The sequence below is a fragment of the Molossus molossus genome, unplaced genomic scaffold (assembly GCF_014108415.1).
Source record: "Molossus molossus isolate mMolMol1 unplaced genomic scaffold, mMolMol1.p scaffold_m16_p_12, whole genome shotgun sequence".
Taxonomy (NCBI): domain Eukaryota; kingdom Metazoa; phylum Chordata; class Mammalia; order Chiroptera; family Molossidae; genus Molossus; species Molossus molossus.
Genome location: NW_023425347.1, coordinates 48399244 through 48414869, shown reverse-complemented (window position 1 = coordinate 48414869; position 15626 = coordinate 48399244). Strand labels below are relative to the sequence as shown.

The following is a 15626-nucleotide window of genomic DNA, read 5'->3' as shown; positions in this document are numbered from 1 at the left end:
GGATTTTTACACCTGCAAGGGCAGAGACAGAGTCCTGTTCAGTTTTGTTTGTTTTTTGAAACCTACTACCCAGTCCAATTTCTAGAACCTAGCAGATAATGAACAAACATACGTATTTTTTCTTTTTAATTAACCAGTGAATGCATGCTTAAACTTGAGAAACTTTGTTAGGTGACTTTCTCAAGGTCATTTTCTACCTTCAAACTTATATACAGTTACAATTGAAAAATAACATGTATGTGCAAATAATTAAACAAAATAATGAAAATGATGATAAAATAAGTTCAAAGTACAACATAAAAACCAACAGAAAGTGCCCCAAAATTGTTCCTTGGGATAAAGGGAAAGAGTTGAAGTAACATTTGCTCTTTAGTTCCGCTGAATCAGTATGTCCAGGAATGAAGTATAAGGATAATCTCCTTTTACATTTTTTATTGCGCTATAATTGACAAATAACATTATATTAGTTTTATGTATACAGTATAATGATTTGACACTTGTATACATTGTGAAATGATCACCACAGTAAAAAGTTTTCATCCATCACCATACATAGTTAAGATTTTTAAACGTTTTTTTGTGATAAGGACTTTTAAGATTTACTCTTAGCAACTTTCAAATACACAGAAGGGTATTATTAACTATAGTCACCATGCTGTACATTACTTTCCAATGACTTATTTTATTTTTACTCATAAAATATTTGTTTTTCTCTGTCTGACTTATTTCATTAATCATAATGCCCTCAAATGGCAAGCTTTTATTTTTGTTATGGCTGAATAGTATTCCTAGTGTATGTATGTGTGTGTGTGTGTATCTATCTATATCATCTTTATCTATTCATGGGTGAACACTTAGGTTGTTTTCACATCTTGACTATTATAAATAATGCTTCCGTGAACAGGGGGATGTGAATAAACTTCATTTGTAAACGTACTATCCAGTAAATCATATGCAGCTAACAGTTGGTTGCCATGACTATGGAAGAAATGGAAAGTTATTTAAAACACTATGAAAGGAACTTTCGTGATCTATACTTTAAAAGTTAATAGATTCCAAGAAAAAAAAAGGTATAAGTATCTTTACATGGGAAATGAATGAGCATCTAAGGAAGCACACTGTTTTCACAACTTTGTATGAAATTGAGCTTCCTTAATAATAGGCCGTGTAAAAATAATTGTTAGTTTCACATGTTTTGTCAATACAAGAATGTCCAAACCTGTAGAAAAATTTTATGAGGTTATTTGAGCCAAACAAAGTATATATCTAGAAGCAAGATCTCAACACGCTGAGAAAATGCTCCTGAGAATGACAGTTTTGGAGTTCCTTTTATACATTTGGAATTCAGGAGGGCAGTAAGGAAGATTACATGAAGGTGGGAGAAAGCAAGGCAGGGAAATCTCTATGATTGGAATACATGGTAGTTAATAAGATTATATGTTACCTTGAGGGTAGTTATACCTCAGAGGGGTCCAAAAAAGAGGATTACTCTGGTATTTTTAAAATGTGATGACTCAGATGTACCAGAACAATGGACAGGGCTTGGTTAAGACAAATGTAGACCTTTCACTAAAGAAGTTACAAACCTGACATGATTATCCACCATGACCTTCCCGGTTAGGAATTTATGATCAGATCATCCTATGAGATTACTTTTAGTCACTATCATATTTATTAGAGAGCCCCCTTTCCTTCATATTTTAGAACACATTTTTAATTCATTTATGTTTAATAAATAAATAAATAAATAAAAATGACTGACCTATTAAAATAGTCCATAAATCATAGGACTATTTAATTCCTAGCAAATGTAAAGAATGTAAGAATATATGGTAAATTAGTAATTCCTCTGTTATTTGCAAAATGAATAAGGTAGAGTTGAGACAGAGATGGGACATTTCCATGGGTTAGGGGCTGTCCTCGTAAGAGATTTAGGATAAGATTAGTATCAGAGCTGCCATGTCATAAACAGTTCAATATTTAACCAAAAACAAACATGAGCTTAAGCTCCGTGAGATATATAATTTTATAGAAAATGTTTATCTGTGAGGTGGTACCCTTTTGGCCTTCTTTGAAAATGTCACAATAAAGTCCTTAGTAAGCTTGTTAGCTAAAATCATAAGTAAGATGTTAAATCTAAAAATAGTTTGGAATTTGAGTAAGCTTGATAATTAAAGTTTTGAAGACTAAAGGGGAAATAGTCACTGACCTTTTATTCCACTGTACTACAAAGATACACAGAAAACAATTACTTTTAAAATAGAGAAACCCCCCAAGAATGGACTATCTGAGAGCCTAAACTGTGAAAGCAGGAAGGGCCTTTCCACCAGCTACGCAAAAGTCAAGAGCTTTTCAATGATAACAACCTTAGGTGAATCTCAATAATGCCTGGGGAAAAAAGAAAAACAAATGTATATATTTTTACTAAAATGCGACATGTGCTTGGAAATATACAGGAGTCTTATTAGACAGGCTGATGAATTTTCACCCTCACACACAAAAAATCTATGTATACAGCAACCAAATCAGGAAACATAATGTTTCCATAACTCCAGAAGTATAACCTGTGACCCTTACAAACACCTTTACAGCAATGATAGTGGATTTTTTTGTTTGTTTTTCTGTAAACACAGAATTGTTTAGAATCCTACAGAATATACTCCTTTTATTTTGCTTTCTTTCATCCCACGCAATATTTGTAAAAATCAATTATTTTATTGCAAATAGTCATCGTCAACTCATTTTCATGACTTTGTAGAATTCCATAGTTATGTAAACACCGCAATTATTCATCCAACCAACTATTGATAGCATTTCAGTAGTTTCCACTTTTAGAATTTACTCATGATACTGCTTGCTGTTTTGTGCATTCATTTTTTTTCTATAATACACCATCTGTATATTGTATTGTGTGTTCAACCCCCCAAGTTAAGTCTCCTTTCATCACCATTTGTCCCCCTCTTTACCTCCATGTCTGTTGATAAATACACACACACACGTGGTAATTCTGGACACATACTTAAAAATAAAATTGAAGGGTTATATGGTATGCAAATATTCCAACTTTAGTGGATCATGCCCAACAGTTTTACAAAATGATTGAACCAATTTACTTTGAAGGAATATCGGAAATTTCCAGGAGTTGTTTCTTAATGTCTAACACAATTTAGGACATTTTCATATTCTTATTGATAATGTGGATGTCCGATGCTTTCCAATATCTGTTTAAGTCTTCAGCTTTTATTCTTCAGATGTTCCAAATACAAACCCTTTGTAGGATAGAGCTATTGTAGTTCCTTCTCCAACTCTTTCTGTCATTTGATAAAGACAAGTTTCTAATCTTAATATTGTTCAACTTATTCCTTTTTTATTTATATCTCTTCCAGAAATTTTTTTTTGCCTCTTTCTACCCAGTCACCTCCATTCATACACAGTCTCTGGCAATCACAGTTCTGATTTCTGTTGCCATAGTTTTGCCTTTTCCAGAATGTCATATTGGTGGAATATACACCTTTTAGACCTTTGTATCTTGATTCTTTGGCTTTTCTTTTTCTACTCTTTTCCCATGTAACTTTGAAATTCAGTCAAATCTTCATATCGCTCAAGTAGTCTTCAATCCAAAATGAAATTCTTGATCTTTAACTCAAGTGTATTTTTGTACAATTCTACAAATACATTGTAAGATTATGATACCTTATATAAAATGGAAATAAATATTTTTAAAAGAAAAATATGCATATATTTGCCTAATGGCATAGCATAATACTAATCAATTGAAAGCTATGTCTGGTTAATTAAATTGGCCTTGATCAATGAAGAAAAGTATTATAGCACATGTGAATATAACCAAAAGCAAGGATTGTTTGTCTGATGCCATGAAAGCCAAACTTGTGAGCCAGGTGCTGGTAAAAAAGAAAAGAGTTTTATTCAAGTCTTGGCCACATGAGAAAATGGGGGGCTCTTGTCCAACACCTATTTCTCCACCTCAATGCAGGTAGAGGTTTTAATAAGGAGGGAGAGGGTAAACAGAACAAAGAAATCAAAAGCAGAGGCTTGAAGACTTCTCTGTGTGCAGGCCAGCACAGTTTATTTCAATAAGGATCTCAAAACTGGTCAAGTGATGGTCTCATGTGCATTATTCTGGTCTTTGTCACCCTGGTTCTGCGTCATCCTGATTCTACAGTTGAAGGTCAGCATCTCCCAAAATTGGGATGACTGAAGGTCAGAGTTTGTATCCTCTGAAGTTTGGTCCTATGATCCTTATACAAATATAATGCTTATCTACAAACTACATATTAGTCAGAGTCAACATTTACAGAAACAAAGTCAAAAGAATGGTGGGGTGGGTCATAGTTCCCCATTGTTATATGGGGTGATTATTGATTCTGCTTATGCATATTTGTACCCATTTATGTCTAATACATTACTTAATGTCAGTATTTTAAAATCAAAATAAAAGAAAACCATTGATCAAAATATTAGTAATCTATAATTTAGAAAGTCAAAGTATTCAGCTAGCCAGTCACCACATTTAGTGATCTTACTATGTAATAACAAAAACAACAAAAATATTTATTTCTGATATATCTATAAAGAAGGACCTAGGAGAAGGGAATAAAAAATACTAAAACATATTTGTTATCCCTATCTTAAGCCTGAAAGAAACTCTTCAAAGAGGAAAGAGGACAATTATATACTTTACAAATTGTCCCTCCTGATAGTTCCAGTACCCACCTGGCACCATACATAGTTATTACAATATTATTGACTACATTCCCTGTGCTGTACTTGATATCTCTGTGACTATTTTGTAACTACCAATTTGTACTTCTTAATCCCTTTACCTTTTTCACTCAGCCTCCCAGCACCTACTCCTCTTTAGCAACCATCAGTCTGTTCTCTGAAACTAATACAAAGTAATATAAAATACAAACTATAATTGAAAAGTAAAAATTAAATAAAGAAAAAAGATAACTACACCTGTCATATACATACATTGTTATACTGGTGAACCTCATTATTCCATATCCTGCAGATTCCGTATTTACAAATGTGTCTACACACTCATATTTATTTGCAACTCCCAAATCGGTACTTGAGGCTGCTTTCCAGTCATTGGCAATGCAGAGCAGCAAAACATTTGTGTTGATTGACATTCATATTCCCAGCTGAAGTTGAACAAAGTTATGCTCTGCTTTCTTGTTTGATGTCTCGTGTTGTAAACAATTGTCCTTTACAGGATACAGGGTCCCATTAGTGCTAGGGTTTTGTTTGTTTTTGTGTTTTTTACAATTCTGTGCTGTTTGTTGGTGACTCTACTATTTAAAATGACCCCCAAGATGAAGTGCTGTCTAGTGTTCTTAACCATAAGAGGGCTTATGACACTGTATTATGACAGTTTATTCAGTCATGAGTTATACTGTCATTGACCATGACTTGAATGTTAAAGAATCAACAATCTATATTAAAGACGGTGTCTCAAAATAGAAACACACAAAATATAAGTTTATATATTGGTTACTTGATAAAAATGTTGCAACCAGAGGTTCACAGGATTCTAATCCTATATTTCTCCTAGAGGCAACAATTCAGTATTCAGTAATTCAATGTTCATGATTATTTTCTAGTACTACTGTTAATAATGAAAATCAACTGTATTGATAATACAAGAGATTTTTTTTAGCACTAAAGCAAATAGTTTTACAATTTTAATTATAAAAAGTAAAATAAATATGATTTTTCCAGAGTAACAGGTTAACAATTTATAAGTAATATTTAATTTATCTTAATTATCTATATCACAACAACATATTAATGTCATGTAACTACATCTAAAGGTGGAGAATTTGAAAGTTCAGAATAAGTTCAATGTTACTTTAGAGCTGATATTTACTAATTATCTTGTGTTCAAGCATCATGTAACTATAAATCCTAGGCATTTAGAAATTTCTAGGCATCTAAAAATTGTAAGCAGGTAAAATCAAGTGGTAGTGATCAGATCTGGGTTTGTTGTCTTACAAAATCAAAGAATGAGTTCATGAAAAAAGGGGTAAGCAAAAGGAAAATTTATTTGAAAGATAAACAGACTCCCTGCAGCAGGGAGGGAACCCAAGTGGATTGCAAGTGAGGTTCCTTTGTCAAGGGGTAGATATACACCTTGCTAGCCTCCATTTGGACTGTTCAAGGAATTCTGCCTTAGCAACATCTATACATTTTAAAACTTATGTTTCCCACCTGTCTGGGTTTAGCCCTAGGTCACCTAGCTTTAAATTCATATTACCCTTCTGGAAAAAGTATATGTGGGCATCACTGATTTAAAAACCTGGCCCACCAGGTGAATTGGGGCAGATTTGATTGGAAAAGATATATATTGTCCCATAACATTCCCTAGTTTGAAGTGGACAAGTTCAGATTGAAAAACAAACATTGATTATCTACTCCTGACATTTGCATAGAACTTTTACTCCCAGGGAAGAGACAACCTAGGTGGGTGTGGTTAAGGACAAATAAAGTATCCCCAGGCATGTATAGGGTCATAGTGGCTTCCTTTTGTGATAATTTCAACTTCTTCCAGACTATTAGTGAGGACGAGGGGAAACAGCTTTAAAGCAACCCTATGCTTGCTTTCAGTTTCTCCACCCAAAACAACCTTGGTTTCCTATAATCTTTTTGCTTTTTTTTGTTTTTTCAAATGGAGTTCAATTTTTATTTTTTTGAGGTAACACCACAGTGTTTTCCATAGTAGCTGCACCAGTCTGTATTCCCACCAGCAGTGCACTAGAATCCCCTTTTCTCCACACCCTCGCCAACACTTGTTGTTTGATGATTTGTTGATGGCGGCCATTCTGACAGGTGTGAGGGGATAACTCCTTGTTGTTTTAATTTGCATCTCTCTGATGATTTGTGATGTTGAGCATTTCTCCTTATGTCTCTTGGCCATTTGTATATCCTGTTTGGAGAGGTGTCTATTCAGCTCCTATAATCTTTTTTAAGGTAACCTGGCTTTCTGCATTAGAAACAAAATCTATAGTTTTGCAGCAGAACTCATTCAGCAATCCTGCTCCCTTCCTGCCTGAAACCAGACTCTCTGGAGATGACTTGGGGCTCAGCACACAGACAGGCAACTCAGTTCACAGTATATCTGAAGGTTTATTCGGACTCTACAATCTCAAAATAAAACCGAAATCAACATGGAAAATTGTGCCTTAAAGGCCAGAACTCCCAGCCCCTATTTATAGAAATGCAAATTAGAAGCTCTGGAAGGAGCATAGGTCAGTTACATAACAAAAAAGCCAGAAAGGGTTCCTGTCTCTGCAATGAAGTGTTCCTTTAGAGTCAATGATAACACACAAAACCTACAAATACATGCAGAGCACATACTGAAGTTCTTAAAAAAGAAGAAACACGAGGATGCCTTTTGTGTAGTGGGAATAACAATGATTGATCTTTACCCAGGAGACCCCTGGAATTTTGTCTTTAGACAGGCCTCTTTGACAGATGGTGTGGGGATATTCAGCTTTGCCCAGTATGACAGTGATTTTTACAGCTCAAGCTATGAAGGCAAAGTGTAGGCATTGCAGAAAAAATCTTCAAGTGACTATTCCATTTTTGATAAATATATTTATGCAGTCACTCGTGTTTTGCTGCTGCAGTCCTGTAAGACTTTAACCCATGAGACTGAACACATATTTGGACTTGGCCACTGCCAGTGGTTTGCATGCCTAATGAAAGCCTTCAACCACTTGGGAGAAGCTGACTGGCACCCGCTAAAACTGTGACCTTTCTGTTGCACAAGTTGCAGTGTACTATTGGCTTCAACATTACAGAAAGTTACAAAGCCTGGTGAGGTGGACTGAGGATGAATCTGCTGGCACACCTCGAGTCACTCCGAAGCATAGTCCTGAGGATAATGTGAATTTGCCAAAACCCGGGAAGCCTTTAAGGTATGGAAAGACTGGGTAATAAGATGCCTTGCTGTTGTCCAAAAATGAAAACCTTCAAATAGGAGTGAATAAAATAAATACTTGCATATTAAAAACAAAAACAAGAAAGATATTTATGACCGTTTTCTTAAAATCATTGTTACGTAAATCTAAGGCTTGTGTGGCTTTTCATTTTGTTTGTTTTTCCAGGGTCTGTTTCTGGAGATTATGTTGGTCTTTTGAATAGGTCAGGTTTTCCCATTTCTTTGCAAAACATGTGCATAAAGTTCTATACATTATTCATTTTTATTTTTTCAGGTCTGAGGGAAGTTTATTTTGACAAACTCAATTGTTCCTTTTACATTAGTTATGTTCTTGCTTATGCTGTCTTCTATTTTAATTTATATCTTTTATAAATTGTAGGAGCATTATGTTTTCTACATATGTGTTTGTTTATGTTGTTGTCACACATTTTGTTTTTATCCTGTTTTATTTTTTCCCTAAAAATATATCATTAGTATATCATTATAGTGTGAGTATCCACTTATATTTGTTCAGATGTTCATCAGCTTTTTGCTTTATGATTTGCACTTTCTTTCTTTTTAATGTGATTAGTATAGTCTTTATTAGACATAATAGTACCTTTATTTTTTTCCTTAAAAGATATTTTACTGGTAAAGAGTTATACTATGACCCTTTTGAATGACTATTGGAATATAATTTCTATGCTCTTCATATAAATCATTTTTCTATTGTTTTTTTACTTCCAATGTTGGTATTTAGTATTTAAAGTTTCCTGTAATTCTAACCCCATCAAAGGTAAACTGATTACATTTTATAGTTTTTTTTTACATCTTATTTTTGCTATTCTTGTGGATTTCTTTTGACCTATCATCTCAGAAGATTTTGAACTTTTTGAATCTGTGAATTGAGAAACTTTATATTTGATTTTAGCAAATTCTCAGTTGCTACCTTTTCAAATACAGAAATGTCCACATTTCCAGTTTCTTTCCTAAAAATTCCTCTAGAAACATATTGGATGTTCTCGATTTTTCTTCCTTGACTATAGAACTAATTATTTAAAATTAAATGATTAAAAATATTGGAAGAATTTGATAGTTCTTATCCATCTGTTATATGTTTCATTGGAGCCTATCTCTAATTTTTCTGATTATATTTCACCTAAATCTAATCTGCTATTTAACTCATACATTGATTTTTTAAAATTTCAGTTCCTTTTAAATTTATGTAAATATTTTTTATTCTCATTTAAAATTGCTTCTTACATGTATCTTTTAAACCTATTTTCTTTTCTTATCATTGTAATAAGAAATATAGGTCTTATTTTTCTACCTGTTAGTATGTAGAAATATATATATATATTTATAGATATAGAAATATATATGTTAATGAATAAATAAATAATGTGTATAAATAATAGAGAAGAATAAAATTCTTCCTTGGAGTAGAATGCCAACTAAAAATATAGAAAAAATTATGTATTTAGAACATCTTCAATGAAGACCAATATTCCTATGGTACATTTTGATAAGGACCAATATAATATGAAATCAAAGTCAGATTACTTGAACATTTATCTGTTGACATTTCTAAGGCTTGAGTCGAAGGTGGAGCCATCCTGAGAAATATGACGGTGCTTCTGCTGGTTGCTTGGAAGTACTTTAACTATGAGATTACTCTTAAACTAAAATTTTAATCTTAAGTATTTTGAACCATCCAAATAAAGTGAATTTTATTTGAAAATACATTTATGGATCCTGCAAGTCACGACCTACTTTCTCCATAATTGAAAGAAAGGAAAACATTGTATTGTCCATCTCTAGGTTCATGAGTGTGAAAATATGTGATTTTTTTATTAGTGTATATATTCAAATGTGGGAAGCCTTGAGCTTAAGAAGCTAAGTACAGCTAGTGTAAACAAAAGAACCCTTTGTTTGCATTTAACTCCTTTCAACTTGAGAAATGTTACAATACACATATATACTCTCCAGCATACATTTTATTTACACACACGCGTGCGCGCGCGTGCGCACACACACACACACACACACACTGGAAAGGTTCAGGGTACCCCATATATAATGTTAATGTAAATACGTATTACTAAGTGCTTCCTGAAGGTAATTCAGTCTTATATATCAAAAATGTTTAAAAGGTATACACATTCTTTGATCATGATTTCACACTTGGGAATTTATCCTAAGGAAATTATTGAGGTTTTGCAGAAGAGCTAGAAGAGGGTCATTGCATAATTATGTATATATAGAAGAAAAATAACAAAGAAAACTGGGAACAACTTAAAAATCAAACTAAGCATCACAAACATGCATTATGGTACATTATTATAATGTGATATCTTAGATTTTATTTAAATTAATATTTATAGCCTGGCTGGTGTGGCTCAGTGGTTGAGTGTCAACCTACGCACCAAGAGGTCACCAGTTCAATTCCTGGTCGGGGCACATGCCCAGGTTGTGGGCTCAATCCCCAGTAGGGGGTCATGCAGGAGGTGGTCAATTGATGTTCTCTCTCATTGATGTTTCTATCTCTCTCTCCCTCGCCTTTCCTCACTCTCTAAAATCAATAAAGAAAAAATAATAACATAATATTTATAAAATAAGAAAATTGAAATATAAAATGCAAGGACTTTTGCCCAATACCAACCAGTTTGTGTTCTATTCCCCACTATGCCACACAGTTTTTAAATAGTGGAGCTAGTACTGAATGTCAGTCAATGTGTCTCTAGAGTCCATGTGCTTGAGAATATTACTCTATGCTTTATTTACTGTTATTAGTTTTACTGTATAACTTTGATATCAATGTCATTCAAAAATATTTAATCTCAAAATTATTTTTTATTAAATAAAAAATAAGATGGGCATACAGTGTGATTGCAATATAATTTTGTGTGATTAAAAAAACTAGAAGGATACACAGAGTATTTATCCTTTAATGATGGAATTATAAGAGATTTTTGAGATTGTTTTGTGTTTTAAACCAACATTGACAGATCATAATTGCCCAAGTCCATAGCTGAGCTTAGTTTTTACTCTTCCTGTTGTACACTCTATGGGTTTGAACAAAGGTATAATGACATTATCTACTATTATAGTGTCTAGCATACACAGTGAGAATGTTGGCTGCCCTAAAAATTCTCTGTGCTCCTGCTGTTCACCCATTTACCCTCTAATCACTGGCAACCACCGATCATTTATTGTCTCCATAGTTTTGCCATTTTCAAATTGTCATGTAATTGGAATCATACAGTATGTATCCTTTTCAAACTTGATTTTTTTCACTTAGCAATATGTATTTAAGGTTCCTCTGTGTTATTTCCTGACTTGATTGCTCATTTCTTCTCGGTGCTGAATACTATTTTGTCATCTGGACACATCATAGTTGATTCATTCACCCACTGAAGAATAGCATGGCTGCTTGTTAGTTTTAGCAATAATGAATAAAGCTGCTATTAACATCTATGTGCAGGCTGTTCCGTGGACATAATTTCTCAACTCCCTCAGGTAAATACCAATGATCATGATTACTGAATTATAAAATAACCTTATGTTTAGTTTTGTCAGAAGCCACTAAATTGTATTTCAAAGTGGCTGTACCATTTTTTCATTCCCACAATGAATGAGAGTTCTTATTGCTCCATATCCTCACCCAGCATTTGATGTCAGTGTTCCAGATTTTGACCATTATAATAGGTGCAAAGTGATATATTATTGTTGTTTTATTTTATTTTTTTATTTCCCTGATGACAAATGATGAAGGTCATCTTTTCATATGCTTATTTATCATCTGTATATAGCCTCTTTGTGAGGTGTCTATTAAGGTCTTTGGACCAATTTTAATGGAATCTTCTGTTGTTGTTGAGTTTTAAGAATATTTTTGAATATTTTAGATAACAACCCTTTATCAGATGTGTCATATGTAAATATTTTATCCCAGTCTGTGCTTTGTTCTCTTGACAGGATCTTTAACATAGCAGAAGTTTTTTGTTTTTTTTTTTGTTTGTTTGTTTGTTTGTTTTTTTATGCCATTTGCATACAGTTTTATTTCTTCCTTCCCAATCTGTATACCTTTTATTTCTTTTTCTTGTCATATTCTAATTACCTCTTTAAGGTCTGATTATCCACTACTGAATAATGTTTAGTCTACATACCACTGAAATCTAAATAATACAGTTTGCATTATAGATATATTGTTCTTGTATTTAATTTTGCTCGATTTTGTTAAGTTTATAATGTCTCTAGCTCTTCTAACTTAATTTCTGATAATATTACTAGAAATACATATAATGAAGACAGAGATTATCCCTCCCAAAGTTCTCTTCTCTTTTTAGTAGCCATAACTTTATACTGTACAATTCTATTTGGTTACCTCAGTTTTTCAAAATTGGACTTGGGTTATTTGCAATAATTATCTAACAGTTCATAACCTCACCACCTTTAACTGACCCTTTATCTTTGTCTTGAGATGAGGCAAATGTCCTCGTGTCTTTCAACTCTTTCTCCATAATGTGAGTCATTCATGACATAACTTCTTTTGTTTAAAACCATAATTCTAGTGAGATAAAATCCCACCAGTCAGTTCTATAGGCCCGCTACCATTTCTCTCATGAGATAGTCATGCCTATGTAAGCAAAACATGTTGCTTATCTTTGGCCTACCAGGATTTACGGGTTGGTAAGAATTAGATTTCACCAAGAAATAGGTCATGTTTTGCTAATTTCATAAATTTGCTTTTAATATAAATTTCAAAATTTTCAAAGTTTCTAAAAAATAAACTAAAATTTTATGTTCCCCAACATTCAAACAAAGTTGTATTAACCAGTCAGTCTTCCCTAATCCTATGCTTCTGTATTGGTTTATTATGGTTTTTCATCTATAATTATAGCCTAGTTAATTTTTATCTATATTTTTATGTGAATGCTCATGGCAGGGCATCAGTTCTTAGGAACTGTGCACATGACATTAATATAAGCAATGTAATTATTGCCTTTTAAATTTAGAAATAATAAAATTATACCCATGTGCTTTTATGAGTTTAGCAATATGTGTAAAGAGATCATTATTATGTTATGCTTAACAACTCTTATCCTTTAAAAAACTATCTCATTTAATATAACTTAATGAACCACAAAATATATTCAAGTGTTCATTAGAATCATTTAAATGTTCTGAAAAACATAAATGTGAAGTATGCACAGCTGAAGATAGTGCCACATAGTTCATAAGGCAGAAAATGTGTTATAACCTGCTACTCAGCTATCTTTCCCACTAGAATAGTGATTCTCAACCTTCCTAATGCTGCGACCCTTTAATACAGTTCCTCATGTTGTGGTGACTCCCAACCATAAAATTATTTTTGTTGCTACTTCATAACTGTAATTTTGTGACTGTTATGAATCGCCATTGGAAATATGTGTTTTTTGATGGTCTCAGTTGACCCGGTGAAAGGGTCATTTGATCCCCCCAAAGGGGTCGCAACCCACAGGTTGAGAAGCACTGCACTAGAATGTCGAGAATTGCATTCTTCTTCCCACCATGCTCTAAAGGGTGCAGCGAGTTTCCCTGCAAAGCTCCTGAAGGGGAACACACTCTGTCCTCACTCTTTGTAGTATAAGCTGAAGTTTAATCTACTAGCTGTGAAAAATGTGGGGGAGGCTTTCCTACTGAGTTATTACCCCTAAATTTCTTTTACTTGGCTCCGACTATAAGAAATATCATTTTAAGTGAGAATCAAATTTGTATGATTTCTTTCTCTCTCTCTCTCTCTTTTTAAATCTCAGATACAACACTGTTGCCTGAGTTAATGTATCCCCCTAGAAGTGCTACACCAGATTGTATGTGAAATCTTTGATTTTGTGTCCGAGATCAGCTAGGGAAAGCAGTTTCCTCCTTTTGAGCCTAGAGGTATTTATAGCAAAGAGATACATGTTTGTTTGCTGTTCTCCAGAAGGTGGGGGAATGAATTTGTTTCAGAAGGAGAATATTACAGTCGTCAATTTGGAAAGCTCAAAATGTATGTGCCAAGAAAACCTATAAAATGCCATATGCTGTCACCCCTAAAATTATGATAATAAAAATTTTAATAATATGTCTATCCCCCATAATTCACATGCCTCAATGTCCCTATATAGAAGAAATGAGTGAGTACATTTATCTGTTCTCTTGGCCAGGGGCATTGTGAGGAATTAATTTCAGAATTATTCTTTTTCTCCTTAGATGAAAGTCGCTAGGACAATAGTAATAAAAATTATAAGACAGCCTTTATACTCCCGACAGCCTGCATTTTAGAAATTTGTGCTACTTGAATTTTAAAGTAATTTATGTCAACACTTTGTTCCAGTTGCTTTTGATGAGCATCATAGACACAATGAATTACTTGTGCCTTGAAAAAAAAAACAAAAAAAAAACACCACAACTGACTTTGAATCTAACACAAGTTTCTTCATCACGATAGACTTGTCTCTACTTGCAGCGCACACGGCCATCTCACTGAAGCGTCCTGCGGGCTCCGGGTACCCTGCCGAGCTCCGCACGACCAATATCATAACAGTGCTGTTAGCAACCCACAGCTTGTTGGCTTCATAGACTCAATTTAAGATTATTCATCTTTTTTTCCCCCAGATGTTCATTGTTATTTAGCTCCTGTGACTTTTAAAAGTCTTCTAAACAAGGTCATTTTAGATGTTCTGCTCAAGAGGGTAGCCAGCCAGTGGTCTCCCCGCGTCCACTGACGTCCCAGAAAGAGGAGGAGAGTTACAGATGCAGTGGCAACTCAGGGAATTGCTTGGAAACCCATCAGACCTTAGGAGGATTTCTATTACCCAAAAGAGGCTGATGTGGATATCAGGATAGAGAAGCTAGTAAGTAAATGAGAACTTTCCTGCCATGTGTTTCTCTGCGTCGTAGGTATGGATTACTTACTGATAGGAGGGAAGATAGCAACACCTTATGCCACACTGGATCTGCTTAATGAAGCAGGAAGGAAATAAGGGACTTAATTTCCCATTCTCCCCATTGGTATTTCTTCTTGTCAGCATCACTTATTAAATACGTTTCCCAGCGGTGTTCCTAGAAGGAGAAGTGAGAAAGCTATAGAGTCCTACATCTGTGGATGTGGAATCAGTGCTAGAAAATGGGTGCAATAGAGCCCTCTGGGGTGCAGGTTTTTTTGTTTTGTTTTGTTTTTATCCTCGCCTGAGGACATTTTTCCATTTTTTGTTCGGACAGAGCGGGAGGGAGAGAGAGAGAAACATCGATGTGAAAGGGACACATCGAGTGGCTGCCACCCGCACGACCAACCAGAGTCGTGGACAAACTGCAACCGAGGTACGTGCCCTTAGCGGGAACCGAACCCGGGTCTCTCTGTACCGCAGGCCGACGCTCTAACCGCTGAGCCAAACCGGCCAGGGCTGGGGTGCAGTTTTATTTTGTGTTTTTAGGATGAAAATAATTACAGACTGCTTTAAATTATCGGGGGTGGAGGGTGGGGCGGGGAATGCCCTGCTCACAAACAAATCAGGAACTGTGAGCAGGCCACCTCTCCTCTATGCAGCAGAACCACGCTGGGAAAATGATTGCCAGATATTGCAAATGTGGCTTTGGTCTAAAGCAACAAGCAAAAGAACAAAATATGAGTAACATAGTGATACTTCTAACATCCGCTAGG

At 34.4% G+C, this 15626-nt stretch overlaps 1 pseudogene; it reads left to right on the top strand.

Moving 5' to 3' along the window:
* Positions 1 to 3812: 3812 nt before the first annotated feature.
* LOC118626745 lies at positions 3813 to 7991 on the top strand (annotated as a pseudogene).
* Positions 7992 to 15626: the final 7635 nt, after the last annotated feature.